This window comes from Oncorhynchus mykiss, chromosome 23 (assembly GCF_057628025.1).
Source record: "Oncorhynchus mykiss isolate SJ-2025 chromosome 23, ASM5762802v1, whole genome shotgun sequence".
NCBI classification, from domain to species: domain Eukaryota; kingdom Metazoa; phylum Chordata; class Actinopteri; order Salmoniformes; family Salmonidae; genus Oncorhynchus; species Oncorhynchus mykiss.
Window position 1 is genome coordinate 47,706,865 of NC_143044.1, and position 18,888 is coordinate 47,725,752.

The following is an 18,888-nucleotide window of genomic DNA, read 5'->3' on the forward strand; positions in this document are numbered from 1 at the left end:
CAAAAACGGAAAAATTGGGCATGCAAAATTATTCAGCCCCCTTAAGTTAATACTTTGTAGCGCCACCTTTTGCTGCGATTACAGCTGTAAGTCGCTTGGGGTATGTCTCTATCAGTTTTGCACATCGAGAGACTGACATTTTTTCCCATTCCTCCTTGCAAAACAGCTCGAGCTCAGTGAGGTTGGATGGAGAGCATTTGTGAACAGCAGTTTTCAGTTCTTTCCACAGATTCTCGATTGGATTCAGGTCTGGACTTTGACTTGGCCATTCTAACACCTGGATATGTTGATTTTTGAACCATTCCATTGTAGATTTTGCTTTATGTTTTGGATCATTGTCTTGTTGGAAGACAAATCTCCATCCCAGTCTCAGGTCTTTTGCAGACTCCCATCAGGTTTTCTTCCAGAATGGTCCTGTATTTGGCTCCATCCATCTTCCCATCAATTTTAACCATCTTCCCTGTCCCTGCTGAAGAAAAGCAGGCCCAAACCTTGATGCTGCCACCACCATGTTTGACAGTGGGGATGGTGTGTTCAGGGTGATGAGCTGTGTTGCTTTTACGCCAAACATAATGTTTTGCATTGTTGCCAAAAAGTTCAATTTTGGTTTCATCTGACCAGAGCACCTTCTTCCACATGTTTGGTGTGTCTCCCAGGTTGCTTGTGGCAAACTTTAAGAAATGGCTTTCTTCTTGCCACTCTTCCATAAAGGCCAGATTTGTGCAATATACGACTGATTGTTGTCCTATGGACAGAGTCTCCCACCTCAGCTGTAGATCTCTGCAGTTCATCCAGAGTGATCATCTCTGATCAGTCTTCTCCTTGTATGAGCTGAAAGTTTAGAGGGACGGCCAGGTCTTGGTAGATTTGCAGTGGTCTGATACTCCTTCCATTTCAATATTATCGCTTGCACAGTGCTCCTTGGGATGTTTAAAGCTTGGGAAATCTTTTTGTATCCAAATCCGGCTTTAAACTTATCCACAACAGTATCTCGGACCTGCCTGGTGTGTTCCTTGTTCTTCATGATGCTCTCTGCGCTTTTAACGGACCTCTGAGACTATCACAGTGCAGGTGCATTTATACGGAGACTTGATTACACACAGGTGGATTGTATTTATCATCATTAGTCATTTAGGTCAACATTGGATCATTCAGAGATCCTCACTGAACTTCTGGAGAGAGTTTGCTGCACTGAAAGTAAAGGGGCTGAATAATTTTGCACGCCCAATTTTTCCGTTTTTGATTTGTTAAAAAAGTTTGAAATATCCAATAAATGTCGTTCCACTTCATGATTGTGTCCCACTTGTTGTTGATTCTTCACAAAAAAATACAGTTTTATATCTTTATGTCTGAAGCCTGAAATGTGGCAAAAGGTCGCAAAGTTCAAGGGGGCCGAATACTTTCGCAAGGCACTGTACATAGCTAGCTACACATCCATAGGCATACAGGAATTTTTATCCTCCACTGCACAATAAGCAAGAAAATAGTTAGCTAGCTACATTATTTCATCTATCTGCATTGCATGGCAAATATCAATGTGGCAAGATTACAAAATTGTACAATCAATTTGCAGTAAATTATTTAGCTAGCTAGAATCTTTACATCCACTGTTTCACAAGATGACAGCCTGGTTTGATGGATGTTTCAGGAGTCCTTAAAACATTAAACAACCAGAATTACAATTTCAAACTCATGTCCTGAGTGAGGCAGCGGTCTAAGGCACTGCATTTTAGTGCAAGACGTGTCACTGCAGTCCCTGGTTTGAATCCAGGCTGCATCACATCTGGCTGTGATTGGGAGTCCCATAGGGCGGAGCACAATTGGCCCAGCGTCATCAGGGTTTGGCCGGGGTAGGCTGTCATTATAAATAAGAATTTGTTCTTAACTGACTTAACTGACCTCATTAAATAAAGGTTACATTTTTTTTTTTTACAAAAATACATAAAGCTAGCCAGATAGCTGGCTAATGTTAGCTAATCAGCTAGCTTGCTAAATCTCGATTTTTTTTCACCTTTATTTAACCAGGTAGGCAAGTTGAGAACAAGATCTCATTTACAATTGCGACCTGGCCAAGATAAAGCAAAGCAGTTCGACACATACAATGACACAGAGTTACACATGGAGTAAAACAAACATACAGTCAATAATACAATATAAACAAGTCTATATACGATGTGAGCAAATGAGGTGAGATAAGGGAGGTAAAGGCAAAAAAAGGCCATGGTGGCAAAGTAAATACAATATAGCAAGTAAAACACTGGAATGGTAGATTTGCAGTGGAAGAATGTGCAAAGTAGAAATAAAATAATGGGGTGCAAAGGAGCAAAATAAATAAATAAATAAAATAAATACAGTAGGGAAAGAGGTAGTTGTTTGGGCTAAATTATAGATGGGCTATGTACAGGTGCAGTAATCTGTGACCAGAGAGATATACCTGCTGGAGCGCGTGCTAAAGGTGGGTGATGCATGGTGACCAGCGAGCTGAGATAAGGGGGGACTTTACCTAGCAGGGTTTTGTAGATGACATGGAGCCAGTGGGTTTGGCGATGAGTATGAAGCGAGGGCCAGCCAACGAGAGCGTACAGGTCGCAATGGTGGGTAGTATATGGGGCTTTGGTGACAAAACGGATTGCACTGTGATAGACTGCATCCAATTTGTTGAGTAGGGTATTGGAGGCTATTTTGTAAATGACATCGCCGAAGTCGAGGATTGGTAGGACGGTCAGTTTTACAAGGGTATGTTTGGCAGCATGAGTGAAGGATGCTATGTTGCGAAATAGGAAGCCAATTCTAGATTTAACTTTGGATTGGAGATGTTTGATGTGGGTCTGGAAGGAGAGTTTACAGTCTAACCAGACACCTAGGTATTTGTAGTTGTCCACGTATTCTAAGTCAGAGCCGTCCAGAGTAGTGATTTTGGACAGGCGGGCAGGTGCAGGCAGCGATCGGTTGAAGAGCATGCATTTAGTTTTACTTGTATTTAAGAGCAATTGGAGAAATTAACTTCATGATAAGAAAAATATGCATAATTGTTTGTCTCTACATTAACTAACATATTCCTCTCAACTCTATAGTTTTTGCATGATTCGTTATGACGTTATAATAACTTACATTTGCTTCCATTCTAGTATTTTTGTCAGTCATCTTTGCTGAAGAAAGTCTTCAGCCTTGGGTCGCATAGCGTCATGGGAACCACTCGATATGATTGGTCATCGCCCAGCAGTCTCCGCTGGTGATTTGCATAAAGTTGGGAAGAGTTGATATTTTTCACAGCCTTCCACACAACGTTTGCACCACGCGAAGGGCCCCTTCCTACCCACTTCTCACCGCTTTTCTTCCATTGAAAACAAACGGGAAGCGGTGTTTCACTGCGTGTCATCTTGTGCTAGTGTACATGGGGCATTACAGGCAGGGGGCGTTTTACCCTGGGGCCATTTTATCCCAGGGCACCTTAAATCAAGTAATTGCTGCATGTTTGAGAGCTAGACACTGTAGGACTAATGCATCACAAGCCACCAAAGCCACAAAGGACAATGAAATCCCTTGCAAGGATCATTATAAATTCTACTGAGATGAGGTGGTAGGTGGGAATGTGAGCACCTGTTGTGTGCGCATGTCATGTCTGAAGCATGCGCTCGCTCAACTGTTTGGAATTAATCACACAGGCTATCACTTTGATGGATAGTGCAAAGTCTGTTTAATTCTCAATTGAAACTAGCGCTGCATCCATCCACGACTCTGCTCCAACACAAGGACAAAGATCATCATCCTTGCTGCTCCAGTGTATTTCATGGGATTCTCCGCAATCATTCCGAAGCAATTTATTGAGAAACAGTCTAGGATAATTCAACGATGTGGATATCGCTGCCGTTCCTGTGCTTTCCGTCTGTTTTGCTCTTCTTTGGCTTTGGCTGCCGTTGCGCTTCGAGCTTCCTGTGTCCGGGGATCTGCTAGTGTTCCTCCAACACAATTAGCTGTAATAACGTCACTGGAAAGTCTGTTCCAATGAGTGAAAGGGTTCCAAGAGTGTAAGTGATGAATATAACATCTGATCTCGTAAGTATTTTGTCGATGGACATGGTAACTCGAGTTCAATAAGAACACAATCAAAGCTTATAGATAAGGCATGTATGGTGTTTTAAAAAGCACAAGTGTTCACTTGTAGCATTACTTGCCTTGATGGCCTACTTTCAGATGATGTAGCCTATAATTGATCCATTACAAGCAACATAATAACGTTTGCCACTGCCTCATCTTTCCATTGTACGATGCACATTATGTTGCAAAGCCTTGCAAGTCTCTGAAGACGACACACTAGCTCCTTTGCCAATCTCCGGTCCTTGGGGGCTGACTAAGATAAATTATGTTCTGCTGTTTCATCCTCAAATCCCTAAGATATAAAACACTATACGGCCAATAACGGGGGTCTGCTGTCATTGTGAATTTAGAATGACTTGATTTGGATATAGCTAAATACTGGTTTCTATTGTATTCTACTCTATTCTCTTCTATTTGAAACGCACTAGCCCGTCTGTCAGTGTGTGTGTGGAGCAGGGCCAGGTGACTGTGTGTGTGTGTGGAGCAGGGCCAGGTGACTGTGTGTGTGTGGAGCAGGGCCAGGTGACTGTGTGTGTGTGTGGAGCAGGGCCAGGTGACTGTGTGTGTGTGTGGAGCAGGGCCAGGTGACTGTGTGTGTGTGTGTGGAGCAGGGCCAGGTGACTGTGTGTGTGTGTGTGGAGCAGGGCCAGGTGACTGTGTGTGTGTGTGTGGAGCAGGGCCAGGTGACTGTGTCTGTGTGGAGCAGGGTCAGGTGACTGTGTCTGTGTGGAGCAGGGCCAGGTGACTGTGTGTGTGCGTGTGGAGCAGGGCCAGGTGACTGTGTGTGTGTGGAGCAGGGCCAGGTGACTGTCTGTGTGGAGCAGGGCCAGGTGACTGTGTCTGTGTGGAGCAGGGTCAGGTGACTGTGTCTGTGTGGAGCAGGGTCAGGTGACTGTGTCTGTGTGGAGCAGGGTCAGGTGACTGTGTCTGTGTGGAGCAGGGTCAGGTGACTGTGTCTGTGTGGAGCAGGGTCAGGTGACTGTGTCTGTGTGGAGCAGGGCCAGGTGACTGTGTGTGTGTGTGTGTGTGTGTGTGTGTGGAGCAGGGCCAGGTGACTGTGTGTGTGGAGCAGGGCCAGATGACTGTGTGTGTGTGGAGCAGGGCCATGTGACTGTGTGTGTGGAGCAGGGCCAGGTGACTGTGTGTGGAGCAGGGCAAGGTGACTGTGTGTGTGTGTGTGTGTGTGGAGCAGGGCCAGGTGACGGTGTGTGTGTGGAGCAGGGCCAGGTGACGGTGTGTGTGTGTGGAGCAGGGCCAGGTGACGGTGTGTGTGTGGAGCAGGGCCAGGTGACGGTGTGTGTGTGGAGCAGGGCCAGGTGACTGTGTCTGTGTGGAGCAGGGCCAGGTGACTGTGTGTGTGGAGCAGGGCCAGGTGACTGTGTGTGTGTGTGTGTGTGTGTGTGGAGCAGGGCCAGGTGACTGTGTGTGTGGAGCAGGGCCAGATGACTGTGTGTGTGTGGAGCAGGGCCATGTGACTGTGTGTGGAGCAGGGCCAGGTGACTGTGTGTGGAGCAGGGCCAGGTGACTGTGTGTGTGTGTGTGTGTGTGTGGAGCAGGGCCAGGTGACGGTGTGTGTGTGGAGCAGGGCCAGGTGACTGTGTGTGTGTGTGTGTGTGTGTGGAGCAGGGCCAGGTGACGGTGTGTGTGTGGAGCAGGGCCAGGTGACTGTGTGTGTGTGGAGCAGGGCCAGGTGACTGTGTGTGTGTGTGTGTGTGTGTGTGTGTGGAGCAGGGCCAGGTGACTGACTGTGTGTGTGTGTGTGGAGCAGGGCCATGTGACTGTGTGTGTGTGGAGCAGGGCCAGGTGACTGTGTGTGTGTGTGGAGCAGGGCCAGGTGACGTTTCGAAGGGGCCATTTATGGAGAGAGGTCCAAAGCTGCATGTTGTAAATTAGCTCAAACCAAATCTCATTGGGAGAGTATAGAGACCATCTCTTGCAGTCAAGTTTCCATTAGCGGGATAGTTCACTTACAGTATCTGAAGTTTAGCTTAGCATTGCTACATTACGCAAAAAAAATGTTCGCCAGATTATTCTTGAAATTGCTAAATAACCAGCTAATGGATTGACTTTTTTTGGAGTAGACAGCACTCCATAGAGAAGTAAAAAATAAGGTGAACATCAAAGGGGAACTGTCTGTCTGAAAGACATAATTGGCAGACAGACTGTTTATAAAACCTCTTTAAGTCTTTTTTCAACCGATACCATGCCATTAGGTCTTGTTTTGACTATAAATACATTGTCATTTGTGAAGACCGCATGGACAGGATTCAGTAAGCATTTTTCATACTTCAACTGTTTTAATGTTTCTGCCCCTTACAGTGTGTGTGTGATCATGAACAGGGTATGAGCCACACAAACCTTTTTCATGACAAATGTAGCTGTGAGGAAGGGTAACAAAAACATTGTTTATCACCCTCACACCTTATACCTTGAACTTCAATGTTATTTTTTTTCAAGGCTCAGATGCCATTCATTCTCCAAGGTAACAGGAGATCAAGCAATGTCTTTTTTGTTGTGCATTGTTACTTTTTCTTATATAACAAAATGACTCCAATTACCTTACAGTTTCTACTACACAACCTCCATCAGCTTCCTACAGTCCAGAACCATCCATTTGAAATGAATCACATTCTGCAGATGGAAAAAGTAACATTACCATCATACCACAGAAGCAGCAGCATTCTACGAAAGACGTAAGGAAAAATGAAATGAGTTTTCCCTGGTCTTTTGTATTGCACGCATTGGAAATGAGTTTTCCCTGGTCTTTTGTATTGCACGCATTGGAAATGAGTTTTCCCTTGTCCGCATTGTGATTGTGTGTGTGCTTTGCAGATAATTTACTACAAGAAGCAGATCTGACCACAGGTGGGTCCCAGCAGGTAGTTGTAATCTTGTTGTCAGGCATCAACGCAAAACCTGTTTGCGTAGCATAGATCGCCATTTATCATTCTACATGATTTTTACTAGTAGTGTGTGTGTGTGTGTGCAGGCTTTGTACATAATGTTGCTGCTACCGTCTCTTATGACCGAAAAGAGCTTCTGGACATCAGAACTACTAACCTCATATTAGAAGAACAGTTTTTCTTCAATGAGTCGGGGGGGAAGGATATCCTACAGACACCCGACCAGGCCCAGAACCCCGTCATTCGCTGGAGAAGGAAACTGAGATTTTGCGGAAAAAGATCAGGGTGCCTTGTGAGGATCAGGTGACGAGTGGCTAATCTGCCTTTGCCTTCCATCCTGCTAGCTAATGTTCAGTCGCTGGAAAATACATGGGACGAAGTGAAAGCACGTATATCCTACCAACGGGATATTAAAAACTGTAATATCTTATGTTTCACAGAGTCGTATCTGAACGACAACATTAAGGACATAAAGCTGGCTTTACAGCCAGAACAGCAGCCTCTGGTAAGACACAGGGCAGGGACCTATGCATATATGTAAACAACAGCTGGTGCATGATATCTAAGGAAGTCTCGAGGATTTGCTCGTTTGAGGTAGAGTATCTCATGTTGTAAAGTTGTAGACCACAGTATCTACCTAGTGTTTCATCTGTATTTTTCATAGCTGTCTACATACCAACCCAGACCGATGCTGGCACTAAAACCTAAAATCAATGAGCTGTATACCGCCATAAGCAAACAGGAAAACGCTCATCCAGAGGGGGCTCTCCTAATGGCCGGGGACATTAATGCAGGGAAACTTAAATCAGTTTTCCCTATTTTCTATCAGCATGTTAAATGTGTAACCAGAGGGGAAATATTCTAGACCACCTTTACTCCACACACAGAGACACGTACAAAGCTCTCCCTCGCCCTCCATTTGGCAAATCTGACTATAATTCTATCCTCCTGATTCCTGATTACTAGCAAAAATTGAAGTAGGAAGCACCAGTGACTCGATCTATGAAAAAGTGATCAGATGAAGCAGATGCTAAACTACAGGACTGTTTTGATTGCACAGACTGGAATATGTTCCGGGATTCTACTGATGGCATTGAGGAGTACACCACATCAGTCACTGGCTTTATCAATAAGTGCGTTGAGGATGTCGTCCCCGCAGTGAATGTAAGTACATACCCATACCAGAAGACATGGATTACAGGCAACATTCGCACTGAGCTAAAGGGTAGAGCTGCCGCTTTCAAGGAGCTGTACTCTAACCCGGAAGCTTATAAGAAATCCCGCTATGCCCTCGGACGAACCATCAAACAGGCAAAGCGTCAATACAGGACTACGATCGAATTGTACTAAACCGGCTCCGACGCTCTTTGGATGTGGCAGGGCTTGCAAACTATTACAGACAACAAAGGCAAGCACAGCTGAGAGCTGCTCAGTGACACGAGCCTACCAGACGATCTAAATAACTTCTATGTTCGCATCGAGGCAAGGAAATGGAGATGATTGTGGACTACAGGAAACGGAGCACCGAGCACACCCCCATTCTCATCGACGGGGCTGTAGTGGAGCAGGTTGAGAGCTTCAAGTTACTTAGCGTCCACATCACAAGCTAACATGGTCCAAGCACACCAAGACAGTTGTGAAGAGGGTACGACAAACCCTATTCCCCCTCAGGAGACTGGAAAGATTTGGCATGGGTCAGATCCTCAAAAGGTTTTACAGCTGCACCATCGAGAGCATCCTGACGAGTTGCATCACTGTCTGATATGGCAACTGCAAGGTATTGCAGAGGGTAGTTCGTACAACCCAATACATCACTGGGGCCAAGCTTCCTGCCCTCCAGGACCTCTATACCAGGCGGTGTCAGAGGAAGGCACTAAAAATTGTCAAAGACCCCAGCCACCCTAGTCATAGACTGTTCTCTCTGCTAACACACGGCAAGCGGTACCGGAGCGCCATGTCTAGGTCCAAGAGGATTCTAAACAGCTTATATGCCCAAGCCATAACACTCCTGAACTGCTAATCAAATGACTATTTGCATTACCCCCCACCTCTTCTACACTGCTGCTACTCTCTGTTATTATCTATGCATAGTCACTTTAATAACTCTACATACATGTACAGTGGGGCAAAAAAGTATTTAGTCAGCCACCAATTGAGCAAGTTCTCCCACTTAAAAAGAGAGAGAGGCCTGTAATTTTCATCATAGGTACACTTCAACTATGACAGACAAAATGAGAAAAAAAATCTAGAAAATCACATTGTAGGATTTTTAAGGCACCTACAGGACTCAGACCATGAGCAACAATATTCTCTGGTCTGATGAAAACAAGATTGAACTCTTTGGTCTGTATGCCAAACGTCACGTTGGGAGGAAACCTGGCACCATCCCTACAGTGAAGCATGGTGGTGGTGACAGCATCATGCTGAGTGGATATTTTTCAGGGACTGGGAGACTAGTCAGGATCGAGGGAATGATGAACAGAAAAAAGTACAGAGGACCTTGATGAAAACATGCTCCAGAGCACTCAGGACCTCAGACTGGGGCGAAGGTTCACCTTCCAACAGAACAGGCAACAACCCTAAGCACACAGCCAAGACAACTGTCGCGCTCGTTGGAAGCATACTCGGACCAAGGCGCAGCGGATGTTGAGTTCTACATAATTTATTAGAAAATTAAACTTAACAAAACAATAAACAATAAACTAACAACGAACCCTGACTACAGAGGTGCTACGTGCACTAACTCAAAATACATTCCCACAACCCACAGGTGGAAAAAAGGCTACCTAAATATGCTCCACAATTAGAGACACCGATTACCAGCTGCCTCTAATTGGGAATCATACAAAATCACCAACATAGAAAAACAAAACTAGAACCCCACAGAAATAATAAACTAGACTAACCCCCCAGTCACGTCCAGACCTACTCCACCATAGAAAATAAGGACTCACTGTGGTCAGGACGTGACAACAACCCATGAGTGGCTTTGGGACAAGTCTCTGAATGTCCTTGAGTGGCCCAGCCAGAGACCGGACTTGAACCCAATTGAATATCTCTGGAGAGACCTGAAAATAGCTGTGCAGCTTCGCTCCCCATCCAGTCTGATAACACTTGAGAGGATCTGCTGAGAAGAATGGGAGAAACTCCCCAAATACAGGTGTGCCAAGCTTGTAGCGTCATACCCAAGAACAATTGAGGCTGTAATCATTACCAAAGGTGCTTCAACAAAGTACTGAGTAAAGGGTCTGAATACTTATGTCATATTTTTTTTATACATCTGCAAACATTTCTTAAAAACCTGTATTTGCTTTGTTATTATGGGGTATTGTGTGTAGAGTTGAGAAAAAACAAACAATTTAATCAAATTTAGAATAAGGCTGTATCATAACAAAATGTGAAAAAAGTAAAGGAGTCTGAATACTTTTCGAATGCACTGTATATTCTGCCCTTGAGTTGCGTTCCCATGCAAAACTAGACAGATAGCTAACAACTTCAATAGTCTTCAATAAAACTCCCAAGGCGTAACTTTTCTTGAATGAATAGATTGAAAACGTTTATGTTGTGAAACTGCAAAATACAGAAAAGAATATACTTTAGTATTCAATTCACACCGACATACTGTAGCTGTACATTATACATTTGAAGTTGCATAAATACAAAGTACGCGCTAAGGTACCATGCATCTGGCATGATGCCAAACCACATAGCTAATTGTTACTCATATGGTAATTGGCTCCTTTCATTACTCTAATAATGTACAACCATTTATGTAGAATAACAAAGCATATTACACTAGGAACAGTAACAAAACTACAGTATTGTATATTTTACAATTCGTTTGCATGACGCACGAGCAAAGTAATACAGCTAACGACATACATGAAAGGCATTGCAATTTGTGAGTAAATGCAACCAACATTGATATGTAAGCAACTCTATCAGTAACAAGATTATAATCATTAGCTAAATGCTTGAATTGAACTTACAAACAAATATTTTCCAAGGCTGAAGCGTGACAAGAAATAACTACATTGAAAGACCTGCACCGTAGCGTTGTTTGTAGCTGCTTCTATGCGTGCAGAACAAATTCTCTACTTCCTGTTTGCGTTGTCTTTCTAAGTACCAGAAACATCCACTAGGGGGCAAATAACACCATTGCACACAATGAAAATCCAATTGAACCATTGTAATAAAATAATCTGTTACCTTCTAACAGGATGGCAGCACACTGTAGCTAGCTGCATCTATGGGTGGGCTTTAATGCTTTTCTGTCGTGCATAATGTGCTGTAGCCTATATATTGAATAATGATACAATCGTTTGGGCTTTTTTGGGCTTGGGCTAATTAAATGTCATTAATTTAGGGCTCATAAATGCATATAATATATGGCTCATCAGGCTCAGGTAGCATCAGGTTTGAATTTAAATGCTGATCAAAGCTGTAATCAAATCCAGACATAATTATGTGCTTTATAATTCTTTTGAATGACACTTTCGGTTTTGGCCGGAAATACCGGGTTGCCCAGGATACGTTTTTTGTTGACAGGGCAGCGGTGCTGAATATTTTCTTTTGCTTTAACAGATGGCTATATCGTTCCTCTAATACATGACTAGAAAAGGCCCAGTGCACTACTTTTGTGATAAAAATATATATATAAATTCAATTTTTGTTTTGTATTAGTAGGATTTTTCAGGGCTTGCTGCAGAACCCTCAGCACCCCTACTTCCCGCGGCTATGCTGGTGGGAGGAGCTATATGAGGACAGGCCCATTGTAGACGTTGGAATGGATGATATGGAATGGTAAACACATCAAACATATGGAAACCACATGTTAGACTCCGTTCCATGAATTCCATTCCAACCATTACATTGAACATGTCGTCCTATAGCTCCTCCCACAAGCCTCTTCTGATTCACACAAGTGTAATGGGAGGGATCTGAACCTGGGTGTCCCATGGGAGAAACTGTCATTTGGGCAGAGGGACACAGATTCCTACTATGCGAGGGATATAACTAGTAATGAAGTGCACTATTCCTGGTAGAAGTTTTGTAATGAATGAGACTAATCCCATTCATTGTTCAGAGACAGAGAGAATTCATTACCATAACAGGATGTTGCTTGAATAAAACATGTATGCAGTTACAAGGGAATGCAATTCCAACATTCTATTATCAACATACAGCATAAGGGCGCATGAGGTTCTCATGTATGGTGAAATCTGCATCTCCCAGGAAGACATTATGACTTGGTGTTGTGGTAAATCAAATCAACATCAAATCAAATCAAATGTATTTATATAGCCCTTCGTACATCAGCTGATATCTCAAAGTGCTGTACAGAAACCCAGCCTAAAACCCCAAACAGCAAGCAATGCAGGTGTAGAAGCACGGTGGCTAGGAAAAACTCCCTAGAAAGGCCAAAACCTAGGAAGAAACCTAGAGAGGAACCAGGCTATGTGGGGTGGCCAGTCTTCTTCTGGCTGTGCCGGGTGGAGATTATAACAGAACATGGCCAAGCTGTTCAAATGTTCATAAATGACCAGCATATATTCAATCAATCCCTATACCAGTCTGCTGTTCCCACATGCTTCAAGAGGGCCACCATTGTTCCTGTTCCCAAGAAAGCTAAGGTAACTGAGCTAAACGACTACTCATTTCCGTCATCATGAAGTGCTTTGAGAGACTAGTCAAGGACCATATCACCTCCACCCTACCTGACACCCTAGACCCACTCCAATTTGCCTACCGCCCAAATAGGTCCACAGACGATGCAATCTCAACCATACTGCACACTGCCCTAACCCATCTGGACAAGAGGAATACCTATGTGAGAATGCTGTTCATTGACTACAGCTCGGCATTCAACACCATAGTACCCTCCAAGCTCGTCATCAAGCTCGAGACCCTGGGTCTCGACCCCGCCCTGTGCAACTGGGTACTGGACTTCCTGACGGGCCGACCCCAGGTGGTGAGGGTAGGCAACAACATTTCCTCCCCGCTGATCCTCAACACTGGGGCCCCACAAGGGTGTGTTCTGAGCCCTCTCCTGTACTCCCTGTTCACCCACGACTGCGTGGCCACGCACGCCTCCAACTCAATCATCAAGTTTGCGGACGACACAACAGTGGTAGGCTTGATTACCAACAACGACGAGACGGCCTACAGGGAGGAGGTGAGGGCCCTCGGAGTGTGGTGTCAGGAAAATAACCTTACACTCAACGTCAACAAAACTAAGGAGATGATTGTGGACTTCAGGAAACAGCAGAGGGAACACCCCCCTATCCACATCGATGGAACAGTAGTGGAGAGGGTAGCAAGTTTTAAGTTCCTCGGCATACACATCACAGACAAACTGAATTGGTCCACTCACACAGACAGCATTGTGAAGAAGGCGCAGCAGCGCCTCTTCAACCTCAGGAGGCTGAAGAAATTCGGCTTGTCACCAAAAGCACTCACAAACTTCTACAGATGCACAATCGAGAGCATCCTGGCGGGCTGTATCACCGCCTGGTACGGCAACTGCTCTGCCCTCAACCGTAAGGCTCTCCAGAGGGTAGTGAGGTCTGCACAACACATCACCGGGGGCAAACTACCTGCCCTCCAGGACACCTACACCACCCGATGTTACAGGAAGGCCATAAAGATCATCAAGGACATCAACCACCCGAGCCACTGCCTGTTCACCCCGCTATCATCCAGAAGGCGAGGTCAGTACAGGTGCATCAAAGCTGGGACCGAGAGACTGAAAAACAGCTTCTATCTCAAGGCCATCAGACTGTTAAACAGCCACCACTAACATTGAGTGGCTGCTGCCAACACACTGACACTGACTCAAATCCAGCCACTTTAATAATGGGAATTGATGGGAAATGATGTAAATATATCACTAGCCACTTTAAACAATGCTACCTTATATAATGTTACTTACCCTACATTATTCATCTCATATGCATACGTATATACTGTACTCTATATCATCGACTGTATCCTTATGTAATACATGTATCACTAGCCACTTTAACTATGCCACTTTGTTTACATACTCATCTCATATGTCTATACTGTACTCGATACCATCTACTGTATCTTGCCTATGCTGCTCTGTACCATCACTCATTCATATATCCTTATGTACATATTCTTTATCCCCTTACACTGTGTATAAGACAGTAGTTTTGGAATTGTTAGTTAGATTACTTGTTGGTTATTACTGCATTGTCGGAACTAGAAGCACAAGCATTTCGCTACACTCGCATTAACATCTGCTGACCATGTGTATTTGACAAATAAAATTTGATTTGATTTGATTTGGACTGGGGACAGCAAGGAGTCATCATGTCAGGTAGTCCTGGGGCACGGTCCTAGGGCTCAGGTCCTCCGAGAGAGAGAAAGAAAGAGAGAATTAGAGAGGGCATATGTGGGGTGGCCAGTCCTCTTCTGGCTGTGCCGGGTGGAGATTATAACAGAACATGGCCAAGATGTTCAAATGTTCATAAATGACCAGCATGGTCGAATAATAATAAGGCAGAACAGTTGAAACTGGAGCAGCAGCACGGCCAAGTGGACTGGGGACAGCAAGGAGTCATCATGTCAGGTAGTCCTGGGGCATGGTCCTAGGGCTCAGATCCTCCGAGAGAGAGAAAGAAAGAGAGAAGGAGAGAATTAGAGAACGCACACTTAGATTCACACAGGATAGGACAGGAGAAGTACTCCAGACATAACAAACTGACCCTAGCCCCCCGACACATAAACTACTGCAGCACAAATACTGGAGGCTGAGACAGGAGGGGTCAGGAGACACTGTGGCCCCATCCAAGGAAACCCCCGAACAGGGCCAAACAGGAAGGATATAACCCCACCCACTTTGCCAAAGCACAGTCCCCACACCACTGGTACCTGGCAGGACAGCTGTTGGTAGTAAATCTAAGGTCTTCTGCAGTAGTTTGGACCCAAAAGAACTCTCTTGAGACACTCCACCGTATCTCTCTTAGCCGTATGTCCCTACATCAAACATTGTGAACCTGTAGTGGTCATCATCTCTGTATCTGGCCTATTAAATGTGTTGAAAGGTACATCAAATCTAGCAGATCACTATTATATGTGTTGCTAGGTACATCAAATCTAGCAGATCACTATTATATGTGTTGCTAGGTACATCAAATCTAGCAGATCCCGAGCAATTTTCACAAATTACTCGTCAGTCAAGTGTCTTCTTCTTTTAAAGTTATGTCTTTACTATGGATTAAGTGATATATGACATGCTATTTTATCAAATCAATTCTCTGTAATTAATATCACCTGATTAAACTAATGTAATTAACTATGAAGTCGGGGCACCACGGAAGAATGTTTATAGAGCTATTGTCTTCCAAATAAACTCTTAAAGACCTTGTAATCAATTATCAATTGTCACCTCATTCAGTCTCATCTGAAAGTTGTACAATTCTTGGTTATCTTCACAAACCCTGGCTAACAAGTTGAATCAGCAATGCAAAATTTGATTTAATTATTTATTTACTAAATACCTAAATAATCACACAGAATTACATATACACAGGATGGGTCAAACATTGATTACTAATTATGTCATACAAGAAAACCTCCCTAGCAGACGGAAACAATATGACGGCTGGTTACACAAAGAAAGGGGGTTGGATTTGAATGAAAGTGCGGGAAGACTGAGGAACAAAAGGATTGGGTCTCTGTCGGACCTTATGAAGCTATGCTATCGTAAATACAGAATATTATGCATTCTAAATAACTGCCCATTTGGAAAAGGAAAATGCAAAAAAATAGATTTACTCTGAGCTGCGCTTTGATAGATTGGTCAAAGATGGAAGACTGGGTTGCCCAGCAGAGATCTCCCTTGTCCTTTGAAGAATATGTCTTGTGGTAGAACGGATATGTTGTAGTACCCTGTCTTTCTGAAGAGATTGTCTGTCCTTTCCTAGCCCACGTTTACAGCTGCTTCTGATAACTCAACGTCTAGGATGTATCACTTCTTTAGTGAATAAGAGTTCAAAGTTCATACCAAGTTGCCATACTGTAAGCTCATGCTACATTCTGGCTGGTATAGTCAAAATTCATCCTTCCAGCATGTTGATCGCCACCTCCACATTGAAATGATCCCTTTTAAACGTATGGACAGCGGTCCTCATGTCCTCGGGAACACAATGTTAATTTTGTTAGGTTGTATTCGTTCAACCATTCGCAACCATAACTCACATTGAAGTTGGCTTAGTTCTGTTGTTGATATGAGCCCTTTTAAACATATGGACAGCAGTCTTCACGTCATCGGGGACACAAATGTTGATTTTCGCCAATGGGCTTTTGTAGTGGGGGAGAGAAGGGTGTGTTTCGTAGTTCACAACCGATGCTTGTTCACTTGGGCGGGGCCACTGAGTGAGCATAGTTCACTTATGAAAACAAATCTCTCATTTAGAAGCTAAAATTACATTTAATCTTTTAACAAATAGTTTCATATTTAAACATTTAAATTGCACAACAATTCCATGTGAATCTAATAACTAGAATATGTAGACTTCCCAAGATACAGTTTATGTCGTCCTATCATCAGCAATAATGTCTCAGACGACAACTGATCTGACATAATATTCTTTAAGTACCAACGGATATTTTCAACTGGTTGGATTACCGAAATATGGTTCCAGAATCAACCTTTTGATGTTACCAGACTCTCTCTATGTTAACAAAGGGCTTTCCAAGAGTCCATTCTGTAGAGTAGAGAGAGAAAAGGGGGAAAGGTATTTATGGGGCTCATAAACCTCACCAACAGGGCAACGCCATGACAAAGTGTTATGGCAGACTTCACCTATTGGTGTCTTACTGCCCCATACTGCATGGGGTATTGAAACAAAACAAAAATATGATATTCCATTGCGGGGGGCATGGGTTTGGGCATGAAGGCTCTCACAAGGAATCTCACATAACCCAAATGCACGTAAGAAAGAAGAGACTCTTCATCACAAAACAATAGAGGGGATGGACTTCCTCACTCCATCCACCAAGCAGGTCAGTCGCTGTGCACCAACCACTTGATCCAATTCTTTACGTATATATCCTTTGCATTTACTTCTAGCGCACCACCCCAGAGATAACACCCTTGATAGATACCCTGCTTCGAAGATCCACACATCACGCATTCCAATCTGACATCTTTTTGAGGAGCAGAGCATGCTCCTTCTGTTCTATAGAAGCACAAAAAAAACTAAGTAAGCCCACTTCTCATTATTCTCATCCAACGCATCCACAATTATAATAGACACTTCAAACGGACATCCCAGGTAACAACCCCTATTCCAACCAAAAAAGACTGAGAACTAGGTTTGGATTTACTACATTTCACTGCCACTTTACTACTCTTACTTCCTTCTGCTTTCTCCTCTGAAATCCAATTCTTCTCACGTTCATCTCCACTCAACACTTCATCCGATTCAAACAGAACATCACCCTCTACTGTCCCAGGGTAATATTGTTTGCTCATAGATGGCTATTACCAGCTCATCAGCCTCTACTGTCCCGGGGTAATATTGTTTGGTCGTAGATGGCTTTCAACTTTGATGGCCACTGGCATGCTGGAGAAGTGTGCTCTTCACAGATGAATCCCAGTTTCAACTGTACCGGTCAGATGGCGTTGTGTGGGCAAGTGGTTTGCTGATGTCAACGTTGTGAACAGAGTGCCCCATGGTGGCAGTGAGGTTATGGTATGGGCAGGCATAAGTGTCGGACAACGATCACAATTGCATTTTATTGATGGCAATTGGAATGCACAGAGATACCATGACGAGATCCTGAGGCCCATTGTTGTTTCATTCATCTGCCACTTCATTCATCTGCCGCCATTAACTCATGCTTCAGCATGATAATGCACAGCCCCATGTCACAAGGATCTGTACACAATTCCTGGAAGATGAAAATGTCCCAGTTCTTCCATGGCCTGCATACTCACCAGACATGTCACCTATTGAGCATGTTTGGGAAGCTCTGGATTGATGTGTACGACAGCATGTTCCAGTTCCCGCCAATATCCATCAACTTCGCACAGCCATTAAAGAGGTTTTGGATAACATTCCACAGGCCACAATCAACAGCCGGATCAACTCTACGCAAACAAGATGTGTCATGCTGCATGAGGCAAATTGTGGTCACACCAGATAATTACTGGTTTTCTGATTCACCCCCCTATTTTTTTTTTTGTGACCAACCGATGTGACCAACCGATGCATATCTGTATTCCCAGGCATGTGAAATCCATTTATTTCAATTGACTGATTTCCTTTTATGAACTATAACTCAGTTAAATCTTTGAAATTGTTACAGGTTGCATTTATTTTTGTTCAGTTTATCTGTGCCATCATGGGCAGTGCCATTGTGGACTTTCTTCTGGCAAGTGAAGAGTAGTTCTGGGTCTTCTGGGAACAAGGGCACTCTGCTTTGTCCAACACTAAGGACTGACCCTCTGCCATCACAGTCTACTGTTTAGGGCCTTTTTACACTACACTACTTTGACGACACAAACTAGGTCCAGGAGAGATTCTTGTGAAGTATAAAGAGACAGATATAGATGCAAATCTCTTTTTAAAGATGTCTCCCACACTTCCTCCAGAGGTAGTGTGTGAGATATCTACACCACATACCCCCCTCTAAGTGGTATAGTGTAAAGACAACGGCTCTCCCACACCACATGTCCCTGCGAGAATGACCTTAACACCAGTAGACAGCATGTTTGCTCAATTAGCCAAATTGAAAATTAAAGGCTTTTAGAATATCCACACATTTGTGGATCATTGCATTAATCGAGTGTGCAACACTGGCTGCGTTTAGACAGGCAGCCCAATTCTGTTTTTTTTTTTCATTAATTGTT